The sequence below is a fragment of the Dendrobates tinctorius genome, unplaced genomic scaffold (assembly GCF_039654945.1).
Source record: "Dendrobates tinctorius isolate UK_male_01 unplaced genomic scaffold, ASM3965494v1 ptg000049l, whole genome shotgun sequence".
NCBI classification, from domain to species: Eukaryota; Metazoa; Chordata; class Amphibia; order Anura; family Dendrobatidae; genus Dendrobates; species Dendrobates tinctorius.
Window position 1 is genome coordinate 27,045,089 of NW_027361717.1, and position 23,538 is coordinate 27,068,626.

Sequence of the window (23,538 nt, forward strand, 5' to 3'; positions counted from 1 at the left end):
CGGATGTTTCGCCCCCAGCAGTTCGCCCCCGGATGTTTCGCCCCCAGCGGTTCACCCCCGGATATTTCGCCTCCAGCAGTATGCCCCTGGATGTTTCGCCCCCAGCAGTTTGCCCCCCGATGTTTCGCCCCCAGATGTTTCGTGCCTGGATTATTTGCCCCCAGCAGTTTGCCCCCGGATGTTTCACCTACAGCATTTTGCCCCTGGATGTGTCACCATCTGATGTTTTGCCCCTAGCATTTTGACCCCAGATGTTTCACCCTCAGCTTTTGGGGTCAACATGCAGGGAACAAAACATCTAGGGCTGAACATACCTGGGGGTAAAATATACAGGACCCCAATTGCTGGAGATTCTTGTGGCTGCCTTTTCAGCAGCTCTATTGGCTGGCCTTAAAGGAGTATTATCACCCTAGAACACAAAAAAACTGACATACTTACCTGTCGCAGCTGCAGCTCCTTGGGTCTCGGACTGCAGTGTAGCGGTTCCCCGTGATGTCTTCTCCTGCTTCTGGCTGTCTTTTCATCTTGCCTGTATCATTGATCCATGAAGCATGAAGAATGCCGCGGCAGTGAGGCCAAATATCTCCTGGCCGCTCACTGACATGACGTCACTCCTGCCCCATTCATCAGTCAATCCAGGGGGCAGGATGCCTCTCCTGTCACCAAAACACTGCTGCGCATGCGCAATGCCGCGATGAGATCAGGCAGAAGAAGAGGACGCTGGGAAGAAGGAGAGGACTCATGGTGGCCTCTGGTTCCAGCATGGCGATCGCCAGCCCACACAGCCAGGAGAAGATCAGACAAAGATGAGCAGAAGACCTCTAGGTAAGTACCAGGAGGGGAAGATCGGCAGCATGCTTACCACAACATGATTGCTGAAAGCATGCTGCCTTATTTTGCGGTTCGGCATGAGAATACCCCCTTAATGCAGGCTATGTATGGAAGCAGCGGGACTGTTGACTGACTACAGGGTTAATCCCACCAACCATCTCTGCAGAACTGAGATATTGGCTTTGCTGAACTAAAGTGGTGGTTAACCAGCTTCTACAGAACCTCTTTATCAGGTCTTCAGAAGGGGGGTTTTGGGATTAGCCCTCACAGAACACTCTGCCAGTATACCAAAGAATGGAGCAGCAGACAAAAGTGGTAGTCTCACTTCAGGATCCCTTTTTCTATTGATGCCCATTCCTCAGATTAGGCCAAGAATATTGTCCAGTTGTATTCTGCATTGAACCAGCTGTTTATCAGCAGCTTTCAGCACCAACGACAAGGACAAGTGACTGGAAGCTGCAGCCATAGCTCTCCATGATTTCAGTGAGATCCAGGAAAGATATGACAGCGCTTGGTAAAGAGCTGATCCACCGTGACATGCCTTATACAGGGGCATGCACTGCTCTGTGCAGAGAAATGCATGTTCTGGATGGGACTCGATTGTGTGCATCTGGTCTTTCAGTAACAAATGGCCCTTTGGGGACAACCATTAAATTGGTGTGGCCCTTAGTGAATATGAGTTTGACACCCCTGATCTAAGACAAGTGTCCATCATTTTACTGTCATGTACTAGTGGTGTTACACTTAATGGCTTCTTTTTGTCATCCATTACATATCATACTATACCTAGTGATGAGCAAACCCGATCTGGAAAGTTCAGGTTTCGTATCGAATATTGACTGCTCGGGTTCAACCACACCGACCCAAAACAGGCAATGTTTGGAGTTTGCTCATCAAAAAAAAAAAATCGCTTCTCTCCCCTTTGCCGAGGTCCCTACCTGTGTGGAGAGTCTTCTTGATCAAGGGAATCCCTAGCTAGGAATAATGAAAGGGATTCCCTCGGGAACGATGACATATTCACACAATGTGGAAGTGCATGGAAGAGGACTGAAGAGGACCCTCCGCGTCTGTCGGTACCTCATAGAACCATAGGAAAAAGGATGATCACAAGGCAATTATTTGTGTGTATAAAAATATAATTTTTATTGAAGCAAATTCATTAAAACCATACTGCCAAAACTGGGGAAGTAGGAGACTACAGATACACTCATCAGTCACTCATTAATTAATTCATAATTAATGCGCAAATCCAGGAAGAGACAGCTACCACGAAAACGGATAGACACAGGGACTGCCAGGAATATATTGCAGCTACAAGGGGCAGAACTGAAAAAGCCCTAATAATAAACTACTACAAATATTAATATAGCCATAATTATATCGCAAGGTGTATAGGCCACATCACAGATTATGATCTAGATGTCCACCATAAAACAATGCCGCTTGCTTGGCAATAACCCTCATACCCATAATTACAATAATACTCCGCAAATATAATCAGATAACCATGGTCACTTCTGGTCCGCGTGACTGGAAGTAACGCTTACCACCCAGATGTGACACGTCACATCCGGGTGGTGAGTGTCACTTCCGGTCGCGTGGTATACCACGCTGTGGCTGGGAGATATAAATAATGGAGAAAGGAGCTGAAACGCGTGTTGGGGCAGACGCGCTAGTCCAGGAGGTAGCGGCACCCTGTATAAGAGATATCCAAAGGTAATTTTACCTGATTATATTAAAAAACACACTCCCCTTGAAAAAGCAAATGCAAAACGCGCGATGGGGTACCGCCACTACTTAAGGTAATGTAGCAACACTTTTTTTTTATATATCTTCCTTATACCTTAGCTTTCAAATCTCTAATATGTACTCTGGTCATTTCTGCCACATGGATTAACTTTTCTCTACCTGGAGTTGCATATTTTTTCTTCGACACTTAGGCTAGTTTCACACTAGCAATACTGGGCACAGTGCAGGGCTGCCGCTAAGCTGCGCCCCCTCCTGTCAGCTGCATGCGATCAGCATACCCTATACTTAGCGTTGGGTACGCTGGTTGTGCGCTGGTACACTTTTGCCCGTGCATCCGCCCTTTTTGCGCTGCGCCCACGTGCGCCAAACGCACTGTGTTGCATTTTTGTGCACCGAGCGCACAAAAATGCAACACAGTGCGTTTGGCGCACGTGGGCGCAGCGCAAAAAGGGCGGATGCACGACGGAGAATTTTGGGATGAATTCACAATAAATTTTCCTAATCAGAAGCATCCGTTGTTCATATCTCACATTAAAAACTCACATTTAGTTTCAGATTTTCTGATTTTATAACAAAAACATTAAATTGAAGCAAAATCTGGTGTGAAGGAGCTAAACAATAGTTTTTTCTACTACATGTATTGTCACAGTGGAAAATGATATATTCCTGTTTAAAAATGCCTCCAAGATTCAAAAGTGTCACATTTTCAAAGTCGTGAAAGGAATATCGGCGGCAGAAACTAGCAAAATGCAGAATTCCATGATAATAAAAGGTTTACATCAGGAAAAACAAGCAAACATGTAAGAAGTATTTGTGAAAAAAAGCATACTAACTCAACGGTTCATTAGGTCGGGGTCATATGCAGCGTAAATGTCTAAATCCCATCCACATGCTCATGAAAAAATGCACAGTTAAAAAAAATGACATGCAGTGCAGCAGTGGCGTACCTACCATGTAGGCAGGGGACGCCACTGCCCTCAGGCCGTCAGGGGCCTGCCGCCAAGGGGTGTAATGCGCCCATGAACAGCGGGCCCCCTGGATCTATCATGCTCTGGTATGTGCCTATCTCCTCCTGGAGCATGGCAAGGATAAACTAATACTGCCTGCTGCTGCGCTGGTTTCCTCACTCTGCTTCGATACAGATCCTGAGACGTGAGCGATCACATGATTGCATACATCATTCCAGGTCCTGTATCAAAGCAGCGTCTGGCAGCAGGTGGTGAATATTAATTAACCTGCCATGTTCCGGTAATTGACCGGCACCTACCGGGGCATGGTGTACCCTCTTCCCAGCACTAATTCAGCATTGGAACTTCATTTCAGGCTGTTGGCAGGGGGCATGGCTAAAGAGGCAGGGCAGAGGTTAGGAGACATGTTAATGAATCCTTAAGGTCCATTCACATGCACTAAGGAGTTGCAGCAGACAATCTGCAGCTAATTTATAGCAGAAAATTCTACACTAAAATTGACATGTAGTGATGCGGGTTTGATGCAACAACCTTGTCCTCTGGCTGTGATTGACAATGGCTGGATACCTGCAAATCATGGTTGGTGGACAAGGTTACCACTCTGCTTATGAACATGGCAGACCACTGTATCTCAAAGGCAGGACTTCTACTTTGAAGCTGAACAGAGAATCAGACTGCAACTAAACAAGTGAAGCATAGTTGAAATCAGTAGGCCTCACCCTACATTACACTATCCTCAAAGTTCCCCTTTCTGCCATGAGACGTACTATCCCGTCCATGTGCCCTGGGACTTAATTCCCAGGGACGGGATAGTACGTCATAGCGATCAGCGGCGCCCACGTGGTGAGCGCCGCTGATCGCGGCCGGGTGTCAGCTGATTATCACAGCTGACACCCGGCACAATGTGTCAGGGGCGGTCACGGACCGCCCCCGACATGTTAACCCCTTGTACATCGCAATCAAACACGATCGCGGTGTACCGGGGGTTAAAGGGAAGCATCGGCAGGGAGCAGTGTCAAATGGTTGTTGGTTGGATAGCGTATAATGCTTCCAGTCACATTGCCACCACCACCACCCTGTCTTCCACACAGTTAAGTCTCAGTAGCCATGAGTCTGGACCTCATATTCCTCACCCTGATCCTCCTTCCTCCCACCATGCCGAGTGCCCGGAGACAACTGATCCCACACTTGGACATTCCGAAGAGCTGTTCACTTTTACATTTACAGATTCGGGCCTCTTGCCCTGTCCACTTGAAACAGGGCAGGAGGAGATTGCATATAGCGATACCCAAATATTTGAGCAGCCACGGTCACATGAAGGCGACGATGGGAAAGTGTCACATGAGGTGGACGATGATGAGACACAATTGCCAGAAAGTCAGGAGTGCGACCAGGATGCGGAAGTGGAAGACGAGGTGGTGGATGATATAGTAACTGACCAAACCTGGTAGAAGGACATGCAGAGCGAGGACAGCAGCACACAGGGGGAGGGAGGTGAAGCACCCCAACAGGCAGGAAGAAGCAGTGTGGTTTCCACAGACAGAAGGCGGGCAACACCAATACAATGGAAGTTTCCAGTCCAACTGTTAGGTCTTCCTGAGTCTGGTTGTTTTTTAAAGACTCTGCCGATAACCCCAAAAAGGCCATTTGTACCATCTGCCAGGACAGCATCAGCAGGGGTAGCAAAACTACCAGCCTGACCACCACCAGCATGATCAGGCACATGGCAACAAAGCACCCAATTTTGTGGGCCGAACCCCAAGGTTCAGGAACAGTGTCTGCAGGTGACACCACTGCTTCTGCTATTGTGTGTGCAAGCCAATCACCTGTTCATGGTGCATGTGAAGATGCCTCCTGCCCTGAACCTGTCATTGCACACACTCAACTAGCACCATCTGCAAGCACGTCCATGCCCTTGTTCCAGCACAGAATTCAGTTGTCCATACCCCAGTACTTGGAACACAAGCACAAATATGCAGCCAACGCCCCACAGGCCACACTACTAAATTCACACATTTCGTGACTGCTTGCGCTCGAAATGTTGCCTTTTAGGCTTATGGAGACTGAAGCTTTCCACAACCTGATGGTGGCGGCCGTCCCAAGGTACTCGGTCCCCAGCCCCCACTATTTCTCCCGGTGTGCCGTCCCCGTATTACACAAGCACGTGTCCCTCAGCATTAGCCGTGCCCTCAACAATGCAGTTACTGGGAAAGTCCACCTAACCACAGACATGGGGGCAAGTGCTTGTGGGCAGGGATGGTACATCTCAATAACGGCATACTGGTTTAACATAGTGGAAGTCGGGAACCTGTCAGACCTTGGGATGAACACATTTTCCCATTGCCGAGGACTGTGGGCCCTAGGTCAGTCAGGGTTGCCCCCACAGTCTACAGCTCATTCACCTCATCCTCCTCCTCTTCAGCCTCCATCTCTGAAATGAACACATCAGTCAAAAGATGGAATCACTGCAGCACTGCTCCAGCCAAGCGGCAACAGGCTGTGCTGAAGCTAAGATGCTTAGCTGACAAATTGCACAATGCTGAAGAGTTGTGGACAGCTCTGAAAGAGCAGGCAGTTCTTTGGCTAACACCGCTGAACCTACAGCCAGGCATGATCGTGTGTTACAATGGCCGGGTCCTAGTGGCGGCTCTGAAGCGAGGCGAGCTCACACGTGTACCATGCCTGGCTCATCTTTTTCTCAAAATCTACCTGGAGCTGTCGGATCTGCTTGTCAAAGTATGCCACCTGTGTGCCTATTTTAGAATGTCAGCTACAGATTCCGCACCCTTTCCATACTTCAGCAGCATTTGCAGCTTCTGGCTCACTGACTGGTGTGTGATGTCCCCATGCATTGGAACTCTACATTGCAGATGTTGGAAATAATTTGTGACCAGAAGAGGGCAGTTATTGAATACCTGAATCAACAAGGCCATCGGTATTCAGTTCAGACTCCACACATAAGACCTCAAGAGTGGACATGGATGTCAGATATATGTTCCATCCTCCAAAATTCTGATGACGCCACCATGATGGTGAGCAGCGATGATATCATAATTAGCGTCACCATCCCGCTTCTCTGTGCTCTGAAACACTCTTTGTCTGAATCAAAGAGAATGCATTGCAGGCGGAGAACGATGAGATGGAGGAAGGAACCATACAGGGTGATTACACACAGCCCAGCCTCCTCTCATCCCAACATGGATTGAGTGACAATGAGGAGGAGGAGGAAGAACAGGAGCTAGTTTCATGCGCTATAGACGGTACTACCTGCACAACTGTTATACCGTCTGTTCAGCGTGGATGGCCTGAGGACAGGGAGGAGGAGATGGGGGAGGAGAGCATGGTCAGTCGTTCTCTTGATGAGGACAAGGAAGTCTTGCCTGTTAGCAGTCTGGCACGCATGGCTGAGTTTATGTTACCCTGCCTTTCCCATGACCCTCGCGTTCTCCAAATTTTGGGTGACAGTCATTACTGGTTGGTGACACTTCTAGACCCACGCTACAAGGAGAACTTTCTATCTCTTATTCCTGAGGTGGACAGGCCTACTAAAATGGGGCAGTACCAGAAGGCCCTTGTTGCGGAATTATTTAAAAAACTCCCATCTGAAAATGCTGGTGGCATAGGTCACAGTTCGTTGGACAACCAAGGAGTACAGGCGAGAGAGACACAACTCCAATCCAGCAGAGGGGAACTCTGGCAAAGTTCTGGGAGAGTTTTCACAGACCCTACCATCACACTGGCCCTGAGGTGAGGGGTAGTCTCACAAGGAGTGCAAAGTTTGAGAAAATGCTGAGGGAGTACCTTGCTGACCGTACCAATGTCCTCTTTGATTCCTCTGTGCCTTATAATTATTGGGTATCCAAGCTGGACATGTGGTATGAACTGGCTCTCTACACCTTGGCAGTCCTGGCCTGCCCTGCCGCTAGCGTTTGTCAGAGCGTGTTTTTAGTGCCACCGGTGGAATTATAACTGATAAGCACAATCACCTGTCAACTGAAAATGCTGACAGGCAGTCTCTTATAAAAATGAACAAGGGCTAGATTGGGCCAGACTTCTCAACACCACCAAATGATAGTAGCGTAACATAAACTCAAATCCAGAGTCTTTTTTGGGGATTTACTCCTATGCACCTCTTCACACCTACACATGAGTATACCCTTCCTGATTTTGGCTATTTGATCTTGTCCTCCTCCTTTTCCTCATCCTCCACCACTGTATCACCAGGGTGACCGTGGTCCATGATGCAACACCCACATCATTTTTTTATAGGGTGTTTATGATGCCCATAAAAAAAATGGTTATACAGTATGTTCATGTATACCCCCAGGGGTAAATGTTTGTCAGCCCATACAGCGCATGGGCATTGCAAGTATAGGAGACCTGCTCCTTTCTAATGGGAACATTTTTTTTCTGAGGCCTTCCTCTACATCTCTTCCAAGGGGCATTGGAGTGCCTCCAAATTTTTGGCAGCCCTTGCATTCACTGCATAGACAAATGCTATGGGAGGCCCACTTCCTAATAATGGGAACATTGTTTACAGGAGGCCCTTATGTACGTCTCTTCGAAGGGGTATTGGGGTGCGTTCAAATTTTGGGCAGCCCTGCCACTCACTGCATATGCATTAACAGTATACAAGACCCACTGTTTAATAATGGGAACAACAAAGCATAGCCAGCTGATGGCTCTCTATGAATAGTGAGGCCCGACTGCTGGCCCTTTAAGAATAGTAAAGGTCGCCTGATGGCCCTATAAAAATAGGCTTTGTGACTTTCAGAGTCCCTTCTTCATAAATTAAACAAGATGTATCTGATGTGTTACACAACACATGGCCAGATAAGGATGTAAAATTTTAAAATGACATTTCCCAGTGAATGCATTTGTCTTGGTTGAAAGCAAAGCTAAAGTTCAAAAACGCATCAAAAACACTACGTGTGAACATAGCCTAAGGTGTAAAGGAGCATTTTTGTTTTAGGGTATTTATTTTGCCTTATATACAAGTTACTACCCTGGAAAAGATGTTCCTAAACATATTTCCCAGGAAAATCCATTTTGGTTTTGTTTTTGTATGTTTTAATCTGAGTCTGTAAAAGTGGAGTAAGACTCTGACAAAGTTGTCCACAGCAGTGACCTGGGAGTCAGAAATGCTTCCAGGGGTCTACCCCATGCTGTTCCCTTGTCATGTGAGCACTGTTCCCATCGATTTCTGCAATTTCTAGTCCCTCTGCAGACCGCCGGGGGGGGCGCCGGAAAAATGCTCGAGTTTTCCATAGACTGACATTGGGCTCGAGCAACGAGCACCCGAACATTTTACTGCTCGCCCTTCACTGAAAGTAAATAAAAATGCTTTAAAAAATAGAAGCGTTAATAGTTTATTTAAATCAATTAATAAACTGCAAAGTGAATGAATTAAACAGATCTAAATCAAATCAATATTTGGTGTGACCGCGCTTTGCCTTCAAAATTGCATTAAAGCCTTAGTCCTTCTAGGCACACTATCCCAAAGCTTTTAAAGGCAAGCCCGGACGCCTGCCCCAAAGGGGCTACAGGGAGGGCGCACATGACTAAGGAGGGATGCTAGGCCTGAGGGTTAGTGAAGGGTAAGGTGTAGTGCTTTTGTGTTTGTGGGGAAGGTGTGGGTTGGAGCTATGGGGCTTATGGTGCAATGTGAGTTGGCAGGGAGTGGTCAGTAGTGCTTTGTGCTTGTGGGGAAGGTGTGGGTTGGAGCTATGGGGCTTATTGTGCAATGTGAGTTGGCAGGGAGTGGTCAGTAGTGGGATGGATATATAGGGCAGAACTGTGGGGGGATGGTCATTCCTTACCTTGCAGACGTCCGGAATCGTCAGCTCCTCACATCTGGGACTTCAGCTTGAATCTTTGGATCCAGAAGATGGAATACCTCGTGGCACAGATGAAGAGGATGATGGAGCAGCGCGGCCAGCAGTGGATGAAGGAACAGCTGCAGCGATGGTCTGGTGATGGCGACGGCGGAGAAGATGGGACCCCTCTGCCTCCGAAGCGGCAGCGACGATCACGGCCTCCTGAGCACCTCAGCCCGGAGTTAAGTTTGCAGCGGAGGATGAGCCCCATTAGCAGACCTGTTACAGAAGACATCGCGGGGCCGGAACCAGAAGTCGAGAAGCAGGCTGCAAGGTAACGGGGTGGTGAGTGACGTGGCCGGCCTCCCCTCCATTTTGGATCGCGGCACACAGTGGTGACGCGCACGTCGCGGCCACGATACCCGGCGTGGTCACCTGACCCGGCGCGGTCATCGGCATCGGTGGACGGCGGTGACGTGACGCGGCAAGGAGCCCGGTGGCGAGGTGGTGTGTGACTTCACCGGCCTCATTTCCTTTCTCGCGGCGCTGGGGGGAAGCGGGCGGTGGCTCGGTCATGTGGCCACCCTTCAGCTGCCAGGGGCCACAGGTCATGTGGTCTGGCATCGCGTTCCCCCGGCGTTGGGTGCCAGATTCAGGAGGTGTTGCCTGCGGCTGGAGCGCCAACCTCCCCCCCCCGTTTGAGGCTCCGAGCCGGTGACTTTTTGCCATTCGTTCCCGGACGGACAGCCGGTCTGGGCGCTGGCGCTGCGGCCCAGGAGGGCTGCAGTCGGCGTAGATCCATGGAGAAGATCGCAGTTGCGGTGCTCGACGCGGAGGACACGTGACGGCTGTTCCGTGGGGTTCCGCGGAGTCAGCCTAGTAAGTAAGGCTCACTTAAACCTTTATTAATGTCTAGATTATATTGGTTGGGAAGGGTGTTGCTACGTATGGTTTCGGGTGTTTGTCTGGGGGTTCGGAAAGATGCGCGGCTGGTCCATGTGGACAGCGTTCGAATCTGTGAGGGAATGGTTGCTTTGTGGTCCAGGAGGCTGTTTTGTGCACTTCATGAGTGTGGGGAGGTATTTTTTAATTTCATGCTAGTTTGCTTTTATGATAGTGGGTATATCTATAGGTGACGACATCATTTTATTTTGGTTAGTATCATTGTGCTTGCATTCTCTGGGTGTTTGTGTATGACTGGTGGTGATTTCATGGCGGTTTGTGAGTAATTCAGATGGTGATACGGATATTGGCAGAGCGGTGGTGGATAGCCATATCCATGCCAGTTTTATGGTTTATTGTTATAGGCATGGGGTCTTTGGGCTGGAGGATTATCGCTGCGCCAAGTATTTGATAGGGGTTTGATGGTAGTTCACTGATGTGGTGAGCTGTTTTATCGCCGCGCCTAGTATTTGATAAGGGTTGATGTTAGTTCACTGATGTGGTGAGCAGTTTTATCGCTGCGCCTAGTATTTGATAAGGGTTGATGTTAGTTCATTGATGTGGTGAGCAGTTTTATCGCCGTGCCTAGTATTTGATAAGGGTTTGATGGTAGTTCACTGATGTGGTGAGCAGTTTTATCGCCGCGCCTAGTATTTGATAAGGGCTTGATGGTAGTTCACTGATGTGGTGAGCAGTTTTATCGCCGCGCCTAGTATTTGATAAGGGTTGGATGGCAGTTCACTGACGTGGTGATCTGTTTGGGTAGTGCATCGGGCAGCTTAATCTTTCACGTTACAGTGGGGTGTGTCCTATTGCTGGTCAGAGGTGAGGGGGTAGGTGGTCGAGTTTTCATTAGGGTGTGTTTTATTTATATGCCGGGTTCGGTTCTCCAATAGGGGCTTTGAGTGTACTAAGGGTTTTCATGTTCACTAGGGGCATTTTGGTTTGTTGCGGCAGACGTTCTGGTGAGGTCGAGATGCTTGGGACGGCAGATCTTTCGGGAACCTGCCTTTCTGGCAGCAATGGATGACATTTCCCCTGGGGGGCTTGGAGTTGACCTTTTACCGGATTTGTTTTCCTGGTTAATTTCTGGGGGTACGTAGATATGGCGTGGAGCTGGGGTTATGGTTGGTCAATGTCCGGTTGTTGAGGTCCGTGGTTTGGTTTCTGTGTGGTAGTCGGGGATTATCTGGTATTAGGGATGGTGCAGTGCTTATTTTCTGTTCATGGCCAACCTGGGACTACTATCTGGTATTAGGGAAGGTGGTGTGCTTATTTCTGTTCATGGTCCAACCCTTGACTACTTTGGGTTTCTTCATGCTCAGGGCGTTGTTGCGGTTATCATGTGTTTGGATAAGTCAAAGTGTTTGATTCACCTGGGGCCCTATGTCTAAGTCAGGTTAGGTTAATGAGTACATTGTGTCAGGTCGGGGGTCGTTATTAGGTTCCCGTGTATATCGCGCTGCTGTTTTGGGGGGTTGATTTTGGTTATTGAATACGTGGGGCTACGATCCACTGGGGGTTTTTGTATGATCTGCAGTCATATGGCGTTCTTACGGTAATTTGCTGGTCGTGGCTGCCCTGGGGCAGTTTTAACAACTTTTGTACGTAAGGACTGGTGGGTTCTCACTGCGGTTCTTTAGGGTTGCCGATTGAGCTTTTGGCAGACTGTATCGGGTGGTATTTGTTACAGCCGTTGATTGTAGCTACGTAGGAGTTTATTATACAGAGTGGATAGTTTTTCGTTACAATGGGCTAGGAGGTTTATTGTGGGTGCAGCTGGTCCTGCTTTGCCTTCTGGGTATACAGCTCTCCTTAGAGTCTTTTCTTTTTGGGTGCCCCCGGGCGGGGGGGCCAGGGTGAAGTGTTGCGCAAGGATGATGCAACATTTGAGTTGGGTAACCCAGCGTGTGCTTTACTGGTCTCGGGGGTCCTGGTTGGTGAACGGTTTGTTTATCCAGCGGGTGTTGTTCCATTTGTCAGGAATTCTGTATAGAGCATGAGGCAGGACATGTTGTTTCGATGGCCGTGTGAATGGTCTCCCGCGTGGGTGTAGCCCGTCCGGCAATACATGGCTATGTCATTTATTCCGTTATGCGCACTTGTCAGGACCGGCTGGTATTATGGGGACACGGTTGTGGTGCAGCGCTGCTGCGGGGGAGGTGTACTTTAGGTAGTGGGTGAGCAGATTGCAGCTATAACATTACTTTCATTAATGTCAGGCTGGTCGTACGCTGTGGCAGGGGAAGCTAGTGCGATGTGCATTGACTTTTAATGATTCTAAGGACCTGGTAATCATCTGGGGCTGTGCTCCGTTTGGGGGTGCTTTTTGCGGTGCTTTAAGGCTGAGTGGTGGACAAGCATCGGGCACCGGTGAGTGCAATGTTTTGACGGATGGCCCGGGTTTATGGTGTCTGGGGTTTTCGGGAGACGTGATGTGTGTCTGAGTTTTCCTGGACTTCAGGTGGTGTGGAGTCGCTTTTCTTTCTTTTGTGAGTAGTGTCGAATCCGCAGTTCAGCGGGGAATGGGTGCGGAGTACATCTCACTTTTGGTAAGAGGGTGGCAACAATAGTGTTGTGATTCTGGGTTCGAAGTGCACGGGTGATGCACACAATTAATTCATTCCGGGTCGTGGTGATTACGGGGTGGATTGGTTTATGTTTTCTAGTTGGGTGGATATTTTAAGATAGATGCTATCACGCAGGGTTGACGGGACCAACAGCGTTTTGGTACTGCACGTGTGTGGTGGAGACTTGGTCGCTGGGGCGTCAAGGAGTTTGATCTGAGACATCGGGCCTGAATGCTCCTGCCTGGGAGCCATGCTCGTGTTGTTGTTCATGACTATATAGTGGGGCACGTTTTTCAAGAATCTGTCGGAGGTTGGGGAACCAGTGTAGGTTCTGTTGTTACGTCTATAATGGTTGGCTTCGATTATTATCAGGTGGAGTGCAATTTTCTGCCTGGGAGCCGTGCTCATGTTGGTGTCCATAGGGGCTCCTGTTTGGAATGACTACATAGTGGGTTTTACTGGGCACATTTTCAAGAATCTATCGGAGGTTTGGGGAACCAATGTAGGTTCTTTTGTTCACGGCAATAATGGTTGGCTTTGATTAATTATTAGGTGAAGTATAATTTTCGGAGGCGCCTGCAATGTTGCGGTCTCAACGAGGCAGAGGCGGCGGCTCAGGTTGGGGACTGGTCGCGCAGGTGGTGCATAGGATTGGATGATGCGGTTGGCTAGTTGCAGGTCTTGGGTGTGGCTGACCTTGTTGTACTGGTATTTTGGTGTAGGTTGGCATTGTGAGGTCTAATGGGGATCAGTTTTGATCGATTGGTCTTGGTACAGAAACATTGGTTACTCGAGCCGCAGAGTCGGCTCGGGTTGGGTTTTTGGTGGTGGTACTCGCACGTACAAGGTGTCATACGTGCTCGCGGTGGCGGAAAGGAGGGGGGTATTTGAAGTCGGTGGATTGCACAAAGAGCGGGGGGGTGAACCCAGTGCAGGAGCGGGTTACCCCTGGTGGTGCAATGGTATACTTGGTTAAGGTGGGTCCCAGCTGTGCTGGGTCACAGCGGGACATGTTAACGTGGGACCCTGCTGTGCTCGGTCACAGCGGGGCATGTTAACGTGGGTCCCTGCTGGGCTGGGTCCCAGCAGGACATTGGTTGGGCAACACTCGGCTGGGTGTCCTCGAGCCGGTGTGGTGCGGCTGAGGGCACGTGGTGGAGCTGGTGTTGCAATCATGTACAATGGGTTTTGCAACACTCGGCTGGGTGTCCTCGAGCCGGTGTGGTGCGGCTGAGGGCACGTGGTGGAGCTGGTGTTGCAATCATGTACAATGGACTCTTCATTTACCCCCCCTCCTTTTGCTGGTGGTTATGTTTATGGAATATTTCTACGTTTATGGATAAAATGTTATTGCTTGTTTGGTGTTAATAAACGGGGCTGCTGTGGCCTTTTACATCCAATGTCACGCAGTCGTGTCTTATTTAAGTTAAGAAGGGGTAAGTGTGGGTTCTGGGAGGGGTCATTACAGTGAAGCCGTCAGTCAGACTTTCCTAAGTCAAGGCAAGCCCGGACGCCTGCCCCAAAGGGGCTACAGGGAGGGCGCACATGACTAAGGAGGGATGCTAGGCCTGAGGGTTAGTGAAGGGTAAGGTGTAGTGCTTTTGTGTTTGTGGGGAAGGTGTGGGTTGGAGCTATGGGGCTTATGGTGCAATGTGAGTTGGCAGGGAGTGGTCAGTAGTGCTTTGTACTTGTGGGGAAGGTGTGGGTTGGAGCTATGGGGCTTATTGTGCAATGTGAGTTGGCAGGGAGTGGTCAGTAGTGGGATGGATATATAGGGCAGAACTGTGGGGGGATGGTCATTCCTTACCTTGCAGACGTCCGGAATCGTCCCGCCCTCCCGCCCTAATTTTAGGATCTTCTGGAGATCGACATGGTGAAGAGAAGAAGAGGTTTGACGTTGTCGCAGCAGTCGGCGGAAAGGAGGGGGGTATTTGAAGTTGGTGGATTGCACAAAGAGCGGGGGGGTGAACCCAGTGCAGGAGCGGGTTACCCCTGGTGGTGCAATGGTATACTTGGTTAAGGTGGGTCCCAGCTGTGCTGGGTCACAGCGGGACATGTTAACGTGGGACCCTGCTGTGCTCGGTCACAGCGGGGCATGTTAACGTGGGTCCCTGCTGGGCTGGGTCCCAGCAGGACATTGGTTGGGCAACACTCGGCTGGGTGTCCTCGAGCCGGTGTGGTGCGGCTGAGGGCACGTGGTGGAGCTGGTGTTGCAATCATGTACAATGGGTTTTGCAACACTCGGCTGGGTGTCCTCGAGCCGGTGTGGTGCGGCTGAGGGCACGTGGTGGAGCTGGTGTTGCAATCATGTACAATGGACTCTTCATTTACCCCCCCTCCTTTTGCTGGTGGTTATGTTTATGGAATATTTCTACGTTTATGGATAAAATGTTATTGCTTGTTTGGTGTTAATAAACGGGGCTGCTGTGGCCTTTTACATCCAATGTCACGCAGTCGTGTCTTATTTAAGTTAAGAAGGGGTAAGTGTGGGTTCTGGGAGGGGTCATTACAGTGAAGCAGGGCTGCCACTAGGAATTTCGGGGCCCCATACTGGAAAAATATATGGGGCCCCCCTTGAGACTCCGCCCAGGCTCCACCCCCAGTTCCGCCTCCACCCTAGCTCCTCCTCCACCACGCAAACCTTCCAAAATCCCTCCGACCTTTCACTTCTAAGCTACTGGATTATCCTGAGCACTGCTGCCTTATGTTATCATTGCGCATTTGGTTTTCCAGCAGGTCAGGATCATCCAATAGCTTATATATACATTGCTACTGGGGAGTCGAAGGGGGAGGGGGAAGGAATCATTATACAATGATTCCTTCCCCCTCCCCCTTTGACTCCCCAATAGCAATGTATATATACGGTAAGTACAATCACATACTGAAATGGTGGACAAACGATTACATGGACTTGTTACTTACTCACACAGCCAGTGTTGCTGCCGAGCCCACCACCCATTCAAGAAGAATCTAATGGTCGTCTCAGCCTGCTCACCGCTGCCGCCTCAGCCTGCCCACCAAATGAATGGAAAGTGTATATTATTGCATATATCATCACTGATTATACACTACAAAAAAATATCTTTATAGGTCATTAATAAAAAACGATAAATTATAGTACGTAAATACACCTCAAAACGTAACTGTAAGTGATTATGTAAAAAAAAAAAAATAAAATAGGAGTCAAGAGTAAAGAGCTGATCACCCCATTTAGTTTACTAACTTTTATACAGTCATAATTCAAAAACTCTTTAGGGTATGTTCCCACAATCAGTAAACGCTACGGTAAAGTAGACCCCTTAGGGAACTTATCTAGATGTGTGGTGAGCACTTTGAACCCCCAAGTGCTTGACAGTTTATAATGTAGAGCCATAAAAATCAAAAATCTAATTATATTTTCACAAAAATGATCTTTTCACACCCAAAGTTTGTTTTTCCCAAGTGTAACATGAGAAATTGGACCCTAACAGTAGTTGTTCAATTTGTCCTGAGTAGGCTGATAAACCCCATATAGGACTACGGGATGAGCTGTACTGTAGGTGGAGACAGTCAACATGCTGGTACTGGTCAGCACAGTCTGTGATAACTAAAAGGATAGGACTATGGGCTGAGCTACAGGTGGAGACAGTCAACATGCTGGTACTTATCAGCACAGTCTATGCTGACTGAAAGGATAGGACTACAGACTGAGCTGCAGGTGGAGACAGTTAACATGATGTTGGTACTGGTCTCAGCACAGTGTGTGCTGACTAAAAGCATAGGACTACAGGCTGAGCTGCAGGTGGAGACAGTCAACATGCTGGTACTGTGCATGTGCCACACAGTATGTGCTGACGAAAAGGATAGGACTACGGGCTGAGCTGCAGGTGGAGACAGTCAACATGCTGGTACTGTGCATGTGCAGCACAGTCTCTGCTGACGAAAAGGACAGGACTATGGGCTGAGCTGCAGGTGGAGACAGTTAACAATGTGCCTACTAATCATGGATGCTGGAGATTTGTCCCCCTGGGCCCTGGCTCACCCCATCAGCCCCCTGGCTCACTCCATCATCAGCCGGACCTCCTGGATACCCCCCCATGAACAGCCGGGCCCCTGGGTCCCCACAGGACCCCCTGGCTCCCTAGGACTCCACAGGATCCCCATAGGACCCCCTGGCTCCCCAGGGCTCCATAAGATCCCCACAGGACCCCCTGGCTCCCCAGGACCCCACAAACAGCTGGACGGGCCCCCGGGTCCCCCACGAACAGCCAGGCGGGCCCTAGGGTCCCCCACGAACAGCCAGGTGGGCCCCCGGGTCCCCCACGAACAGCTGGGCAGGCCCCTGGGTCCCCCATGAACAGCCGGGTGGGCCCCCCGTCCCCCACGAACAGCCAGGCGGGCCCCCGGGTCCCCTACCATCAGCCACCCGGGCTCCTGGGTCCCCCACCATCAGCCGCTCGGGCTCCTGGGTCCCCCACCATCAGCCGCTCGGGCCCCTGGGTCCCCCACCATCAGCCGCTCGGGCCCCTGGGTCCCCCACCATCAGCCACCCGGGCCCCTGGGTCCCCCACAGGACCCCAATGTCCCTCATGATCAGACAGCAACTGCCTGGCCTTGCCAGGGCCCCCAGACTCCCCCCCATGATCACAACAACCGGCCCTGGGCCCCCAGACTCCCCATGATCAGCACAGCCAGGGCCCCCGACACAGACAGACATAAAAAGAATATTCACTGACTTACCTGCTCCCTCACCGTCCACCGCACCATCAGACCGTCGCCCAGGGACCGACGTCTTCTGCTTTGCTGCAGCCGCTCGCCTCCCAGTCCCACGCCGACGCCATGTGCACACTGCTCTTCTGCTTGCTCAGGAATGAGGAAGTGAAGAGCAGCGTGTGACGTGAGCTGGGGGCGGTGCTGGAGTGGACCATGGTGCACTGGGGGTGGGGGAGAGAAGAGGAGGAGCCAAGCGCTGGCCGGACCTTCCCTGCTGTCTGTCACAGTGAGTGAATGTAACACCACAGGCAGAGCAGGCTGAGGGGGAGGACGGGGGCCCCGAACCGCTGAAAAAATTGTAGGAGGGGCCCGGCCGGAACCCGAGCGGCGAGCGCGGACCAGGCTGCAGCCCCCAGCTTGCTCAGGCGCCGCCGCGGCCGCCGGGCCCGGACGGGCCCCTCTAATCACCGGGCCCCATACAGGTGTAATGCCTGTCATGCCCTGATGGCGGCCCTGCAGTGAAGCCGTCAGTCAGACTTTCCTAAGTCAAGGAACTTTATTAATTTTATTTTCTGCACCATTCAAACATTTTTGTCATATTTTTAAAGCATTTTTACTTTGCAACATTTTTCCCTCACCTAATACTTTTGTACAGTATGGCATATTGATATCTAGATACGACATTACGAGGCTATTCACTGTTCTGTTCCAAAAACAACAAATCATAAAACCACACAAACCCCAGAAGTTTACCCAGAAGCCAATGCTACAGATGCAGGTATGTATCTTTATAACTATTGAAAATCTTCTTCCATAAATCTTAATTGTGTTGTTTCTGAAGGAAGTATGTGGATTTCTGAAAATGAAATTTAGACACATTTACCTGGATCTTGTTTTCCAGCCGTGCTCCATAATAGTATTCTTAGAAAACTTCACTTCCTCTCACTCTGCTGTTGTCTTTCAGAAAATTCTAGTTACCTTTACATTTTTTTGCAAACTTTACTCCTGTATCTCTGCATAGCTTCCAAACGATCACTCCACCCTTTTTCCAATTAGATTACTCATTGTCTTAATGCGTAAGCAAGAACTTCAGTATCAATATTAAATTAATAACTGTCCTATAAGAATCAACAATTGAGAACAAACCTACACCGGAGCTAAATATATCACTGTCTATGATTTGCTACTAATGGTGACGCTTAAATATCTAATTACTACTTGAAGAGCCCGGTGTTGCCCGGGCATAGTAACTAACTGTGGTAAGTTATAACAAATTATATTGATTATATTGCACATAAAAACATTTCACATCATATATTCAACACTACAGATTTGCAACACAAATTTACTAAACGATTACCCAAGTATTGATAGTATTTTATTTTCAACTCATTCAAGAGCCTTTTGATAAACAACATTTTTGGCTTTTCCTTTCGGTTCAAAGATGAACAGATTTTTGGCAGTTCCAACTCTTGAACAGGCCACGCAAAGTTGACCATAAGAAAAGCTACTACTACTTTCAAGGACTGTCCCTGAGCCTTGTTAATGGACATTGTAAATGCAAGTCGAAGTGGAAACTGGAGGCGTTTAAAATCAAAAGGAAAATCAGATGGAATGAGTGGAATTCTTGGAATGAAAATGTCCTCTCCTTTGGCACATCCTGCTGCTGAGCTGTGTACCTAATTCTGTCCTGTGTGATACTGTCTGCTGAGCTGTGTATCTAATCCTATCCTGTGTGATACTGGGCTGTGAATCTAATCCTATCCTGTGTGCAGGGCCGGACTGACCATCGGGCCTGTTGTGGGCCACTCGATCCGTTCCTGCTTCCAGGGTACTGCACGCAAATGCGGGGTCCCCCTCCTCAATGACGGGATGAGACACTGCACGGCACTTCTGACCCCCCCCCAGCAGGCAGCTCCGTTCTCAGGCTGCAATTGGCTACTATGTGCGCACAGGACTTATGATGAGGTCACAGGAGGGGAGGAGTCAGGGGTCACATGATCAGGAGCCTCCGTGTGTCTGCAGGACTCTGCCATGCTGGTTGTCATGGTGCACTGCTGGATGCGGGTAAGTTTCTGTGTGGGGTCAGGAGGGGTTTACAGGGTGGATGTAGCAGAGCCTTGTTTACGAAGTGTATGGAGCGGAACCACGTGTGTATGAGGTGAATGTGAGCGGAGCCGCGTGTGTACGAGGTGTATGGAGTGGAGTCGCATGTGTATGAGGTGTACGGAGCGGAGCCGTGCGTGTACGAGGTGTACAGAGTGGAGCCGTGTGTGTGCGAGGAGTACGGAGCGGAGCCACGCATGTACGAGATGTGCGGAGCGGAGCCGCACATGTACGAGGTGTACGGAGCAGAGCCACGTGAGTACGAGGTGTACGGAGCGGAGCCACGTGAGTACGAGGCTTGCGGAGCCGCTCGTGTACAATGTGTACGGAGCGGAGTCGTGTGTGTACTTGGTGTACGGAGCAGAGCCGCGCGTGTACGAAGTGTACAGAGCCACACGTGTACGAGGTGTACGGAGCGGCATGTGTACGAGGTGTACGGAGCGGAGCCGCACGTGTACGAGGTTTACGGAGCGGAGCCGCGCGTGTACAAGGTTTACAGAGCGGAGCCACGTGAGTAAGGGGCGTGCGGAGCCACGCGTGTACGAGGTGTACGGAGCGGAGTCGTGTGTGTACTCAGTGTACGGAGCAGAGCCGCGTGTGTATGGGGTATGCGGAGCAGAGCCGTGTGTGTACGGAGTGGAGCCATATGTGTACGGGATGTACGGAGAGGAGCCAAGTGTGTACGAGGCATACAAAGCAGGCTTTTCCCACGGACACAGGAGTACACGGCGGAGCCCCGAGGAGCATTTTAAAACTCACACATGACGTTCCACCGGAAGTGATGTGCTGGAAGCAGACCGGAATTGAGATAATTTCATGAGGAGATTGTGACGGTACTAGGAATGCTTCAGATCCATCACCATGTCCTCCGACAGCGCAGACAGCAGGATTGCCTTGGAATCAGGGATGCCGGCCATGTGAGCGGATCATGATATGTCCTCCACCGTGAGGCTCAGGTGCGCACCACAATGGGAGTGGGGTTCCATAGTATCTTTATAGAATCTTTCTTTATTGCTATCTCTCTGGTTCTTTCTTTCTCTGTTCTTTTTTTTCTCATTCTCTGTTCTGTCTTTCCCTCATTTTCTTTCTCTCTCTCTGTTCTTTCTCTCTGTAATCTTTCTTTTCTTCTTTCTCTCTCTGTTCTTTCTTTCCCCTCTTTCTTTCTTTTTCTTTTTCTTTCCTCTCTTTCTCTCTGTTCTTTCTTTTTTTCTTTCTTTCTCTCTCTCTGTTCTTTCTCTGACTCTCTCTGTTCTTTCTTTCTTTCCCGTCTTTCTCTCTCTGTTCTTTCTTCTTTCTCTCTCGCTCTCCATTCTTTCGCTCTCTCTGTTTTCTTTTTTCTCTCTCTCTGTTTTCTCTCTTCCTTAGTACCAGCAGTGTGCCCACAGTACCAGCAAATGTACCCATAATGCCAGCCACTGTGCCCTCAGTACCAGTCAGTGTGATCAGCAGTGCTAAATGGGTGTGGTCGGGTGTGGTAATGGGTGTGACTAGTTGTGAAATAGGTGTGGCCGGGGCGTGGCCTAAGCTTTGCAGCGGCGAGCTGCGCGTGCCACAGTCTTTGTCCCTCTTTCCCTTCTTCAAAAGTTGGGAGGTATGATAGGGGTGACTATGACCAGGGTGTCTGGTTGCCCAATGGATAGCAGTTCTGCCAGGAATTCTGTCACCGTGTGTACAAAAGAGGACAGAGCTTTGGGAGGAGTACTGCAACTAAAAGCAATAAATAGGACTGAGCTGAAATACTGGGCACAGCTGTGACTACATGTTATATAGTCGTGTTAATTTCCTGAAACAATTTGAAGAAAGAAAAAGCACCACTGTATAATAACGCACACTATCCCCATATAATATTTAGAAATTTATTGATGCAAAAGGGTTATGCATAAAAACATTAAAAAACACACACAGAGACATCCCACAATGTGCAATAATGATGAATAAGACACAAAATCATGTATAATATAATTACGTATCACAACTAATCCCACAACGGAATGTATCTATATCCTGCTATTGGGCTCATAGGGACCATAAGATCCTGACATAATTCAGCAAGAAAGGTATAAATCCCTCAGCAACCTAGTATGGATATATGGGCCATAATAAGCCACCTAAATGATCCCCAGGGAGCTAAGGAGACCCTATAAAAGGGTAATGTCCAAGATTAACCAATTAAACACATATGCATCCCTATAATGGGATAATACCCCAGGATAAACAAGCTGAAAATGAAACAAGGCCTCAGCAGGCTAAAAACCGTGGAAGGATCAGATGAGTGGGCGCCCTGCCCAGAACCATACCCATGGTTCTGGGCAGGGCGCCCACTCATCTGATCCTTCCACGGTTTTTAGCCTGCTGAGGCCTTGTTTCATTTTCAGCTTGTTTATCCTGGGGTATTATCCCATTATAGGGATGCATATGTGTTTAATTGGTTAATCTTGGACATTACCCTTTTATAGGGTCTCCTTAGCTCCCTGGGGATCATTTAGGTGGCTTATTATGGCCCATATATCCATACTAGGTTGCTGAGGGATTTATACCTTTCTTGCTGAATTATGTCAGGATCTTATGGTCCCTATGAGCCCAATAGCAGGATATAGATACATTCCGTTGTGGGATTAGTTGTGATACGTAATTATATTATACATGATTTTGTGTCTTATTCATCATTATTGCACATTGTGGGATGTCTCTGTGTGTGTTTTTTAATGTTTTTATGCATAACCCTTTTGCATCAATAAATTTCTAAATATTATATGGGGATAGTGTGCGTTATTATACAGTGGTGCTTTTTCTTTCTTCAAATTGTTTCAGTGGTTATTCCACTGTAACGGCACCTACCCTCTATATATTGTATAGTATATTGCACAGATTGTGCGCCCCGGCCTTGTTGTTGGTGTTAATTTCCTCTCACTTCTTGTAACCTACAAGTGTACAAAGATATTATATAGTCACCATGTGACTAGTGGGCCTGTGTAACTTCAAATGCCATGGCTGAATTTTAGTCCCAGTCCGGCCCTGCCTGTGTGATACTGTCCGCTGAGCCATGTATCTAATCCTATCCTGTGTGATACTGGGCTCCCCCTGCAGTCTGTGTCAGAGGATGGTCTGTGTTGGCACGGTAATAAATTGTGTTATTTCCAGCTTTACAGGAGGATGATAACACCATAGAAATAATAAGAATAATAGGCCTCAGTTACCACAACTACAAGGAAAACTGTTGCTAATAGTAACCAATCACAGCTCAGCTTCTTTTAAACAGCTCCGGTGAAATAAAAGATGCTTAGTGATTGGTTGCTGTGTGGAGTGGGTGTGACTGCAACACACTCACACACATACATACACTCATTTTTATGTATATACGGTAGATACTGTTCTACATGTTTTCAAAAGTTGTCAGATTCAGTTATGAAATGAGCCATGTCTTCATTATTTTGACTTCCAAAATTTAAATCTGATAATAGAAAATGTTTAGTTGCCTCTTGTTTCTGTGATGTCAAAGAGTTTTCCTTTTACTGCTACCTATAATTAATGGCAACAAAAGTCCCATAGATAAAGGGTATGAGGGAGACAAGGGACAACCCAGCTCCAACACCCCAACGCAAGCTCAAAACATACAGTTCTTAGGAGAAGAAACAGGTATTTGATCCTTTATTCTTACCAGTACCTTGATCACCACTGGCAGTGTGTGTTGGCACTGGTATCATCAGTCACCGCTTCTATGATTATTCACTCTACATCTGCTGGGGTGGTATTCTGATCTATGACATGATCCGAAGGTCATGATACATATCCACGTGGTTCTTCATCTCTTACTTCCACCAGCATTTTGATTTCCGCTGTTAGCGTGTATTGACACTGGTAATA

General features: G+C 48.8%; 1 pseudogene; it reads right to left on the reverse strand.

Annotated features, from left to right (window-relative positions):
* The window catches only part of LOC141091171 (galactose-3-O-sulfotransferase 2-like), a 132,943-nt pseudogene extending 117,087 nt beyond the window's left edge, over positions 1-15,856 (reverse strand).
* Between the last annotated feature and the right edge of the window lie 7,682 nt (positions 15,857-23,538).